Source organism: Stegastes partitus, unplaced genomic scaffold (assembly GCF_000690725.1).
Source record: "Stegastes partitus isolate 25-593 unplaced genomic scaffold, Stegastes_partitus-1.0.2 Scaffold1358, whole genome shotgun sequence".
Taxonomy (NCBI): domain Eukaryota; kingdom Metazoa; phylum Chordata; class Actinopteri; family Pomacentridae; genus Stegastes; species Stegastes partitus.
The window spans coordinates 14,322-16,876 of NW_007579089.1; the positions used below are offsets into that span (position 1 = coordinate 14,322).

General features: G+C 49.1%; 1 protein-coding gene across 2 annotated transcripts in view; it reads right to left on the minus strand.

The window, feature by feature from the left end:
- aftpha (aftiphilin a) overlaps positions 1–2,212 on the minus strand; it is a 14,290-nt gene extending 12,078 nt beyond the window's left edge. For both annotated transcript variants that reach the window (XM_008298862.1, XM_008298860.1), the window contains exon 1: positions 1,617–2,212. The gene's annotated coding sequence lies outside the window, so the exon portion shown is untranslated. The remainder of the gene's footprint in view (positions 1–1,616) is intronic.
- Positions 2,213–2,555: the final 343 nt, after the last annotated feature.

Here is a 2,555-nt window from a genome sequence, read left to right on the forward strand (position 1 = left end):
CGGTAGCTGCAGCCTGCACTGATCTCACTGTTCTTCTCTGGAAGTTGTCAGGAATTCACCCAAATGTTTCCAGAGAACCGTGAAGAAACAGGAGCCTGTGTGTGACTGAAACAGGAAACGATCAGCAGGAGGTGGGAGGAGCCAACAACACCTGTTTGCTTTGCTGGCCTTATCTCCCAGAACACCTGGGCGCAGCTCGTTTCCACCCAGGCAGAGCCGAGCTGGACCGCAGGACCAGAAAGACCAGTTAAAGCATGAAGGGCATTCCTGATTGAGATAATGTGTCAGCGAGCCTCTGATCGGCTGCATCACAGCAACAACCCGACGCCCGCCGAGGGAGTGATGAGGTTTAATGGTGTCAAAGTGTGAGAGACACGTCAGGGAAACTGGGATGTCACAGCTTTGCTCCACATGCGGAGCACCTTCGACCAGGTCCAGATCTAAAACCACTAAACTCATAAAACACCTCTGTTTAGTGAGAGAGTGAAGGTTTCACAGATCACAAGCTGTTCTATGAGCTCTGGATCTGACCCGTGGAGCCGTAGCGGCTCTACAGCTCACACACAGAAGTTCATCAAAAAATAGCTGAAACATCTGAACTGCTGGCTTTTTACAGACAGACAAATCAGAAGCTATGTTCTGACATTCTAGTCCAGACCTGATCTGTCTATATGCAGTGGTTCTGGTTCTGTACCTGGTCTAATGAGGTTCTAACACGAAAAAAAACTATTAAATCTCCATTTCGGGGAATTTTAAAAAACAAAATAAAAGGTTTAGAAATCACAAACTAAGAGTGTTAGCCTCGACAGGACAGTTTAGCTCAGACTCAATCAGTGTGCTGACCGGTTTCAGGTCTGGACCTGCTCTGACCTGGGCTACAGGCAGGACAAACCGGTAAACTGGTCTACTTTTCATATATCACAAACGTTAACGTGGGTTTCATAGCGTTAAAGGACTTAAATGTCCAACACAGTTCCACATCATCAACATGCAGGAACACAGAAACCAGTGAGGTGGATGTTCAGTGAAAACAGCTGCTCTGCTCCGGAGCTTCAGCATGAAGCCAAAGTGAGTGAATCCATCAGCAGACACGGTGTGTCAGCTGTTAGCAGCGAGTTCACCTGCAGGGCCAGGTGAGCTGTCTGGGCTTCACTGGTTCTGATTAACTTCTAACTTCTCTGCTGTCTGACGTCTCTGGTTCAGAGGAGCTGGGAGGCTAACGTGGCTAATTAGTTAGCTTAGCAGGCTAGCAGCAGCAGAGACAGTGACAGCACTGAGCTGCTGTGACACCAACACTTCGGTTAGCATCAACTACAAGGCGGCTAATTAAACTACAAGGCCGAGACACTTGGCTGACATGTAGCTAACTTAGCTTAGCTCAGGTAGCCGGTGTAGAAACCCGGGATAAACGAATCAAGCGGTGTTCCAGGGAGCTAGTTAGTTGTACTGGTTATCAGCAGATGAACTCGGGCGTCAGATAGAAGTAGGAGAGCAGTCAGCTAGCTGAGCTAACTGCGCAGCAGGCTAACGACAACAAGCAGCTAGCCGTAGCTTAGCTCCGGGCTCCGGCTGTCTGACAGCAGCTTCTCGGTTCCGGCGCAACGAGCGGAGCTCACCGACAGACGCGGTCCGCTGATGTCCATGACTCGGTGAAACGTTGCGCTGTCCGCGGGGTGTCCGCTGCGGCCGGCTGGACGGTGCGGGACGGCTGGAAGCGGAGCGCCGACTGAAGGTTGAGTCAGCCGGCTGCTGCTGCTGCTGCTACCCTGCCTCCGGATCTCCCAGCATGCACTGCTGCGGCTCTGAGGCCCAAACTTTCAGGTGGAACAGGTAGGTCAGAGCGCGCGCTGCTGCTGGCGTCAAACCCCCGGCAGGTAGTGTATCCTGTAATTGAGAATTCCATGTTCCGTTACTTTTCCATCCATGACAGGTCATTACATTTTACCAGGAACTGAACCTCCAGCAACTAAGTACATTTACTCGAGTACTGTACTCCAGCACAAGTGTGATGTACTCGAGTATTTCAACGTCGTGTTACTTTTACTCCCACCTCATTACACTTTATTACATTTTAACAAGCAACTCGGTACATTTACTCAAATACTTGTCTTGAGTACAAGTTTATTGATATTTTACTGGAAGTGTTCTGAAGCTGACAGGGAGTTCCCGCGAGAGAGGGAGTTACCGCGAGACTTCAGACCACCAGGGTTCGGTGGAGTGGTGTGTGGCTGTATGTAGTGTGTAGTTGTGTATCTGTGTGTAGTTGTGTATCTGTGTGTAGTTGTGTATAGTTGTGTGTGTCTGTGTGTAGCTGTGTCTGCATGTAGTTGTGTGTCTGTGTGTAGTTGTGTGTCTGTTTGTAGTTGAGTGTCTGTGTGTAGTTGTGTAGTTGTGTGTCTGTTTGTAGTTGTGTGTAGTTGTGTCCTTGTGTAGTTGTGTGTCTGTGTGTAGTTGTGTGTCTGTGTGTAGTTGTGTGTCTGTTTGTAGTTGAGTGTCTGTGTGTAGTTGTGTAGTTGTGTGTCTGTTTGTAGTTGTGTGTTTGTTTGTAGTTGTGT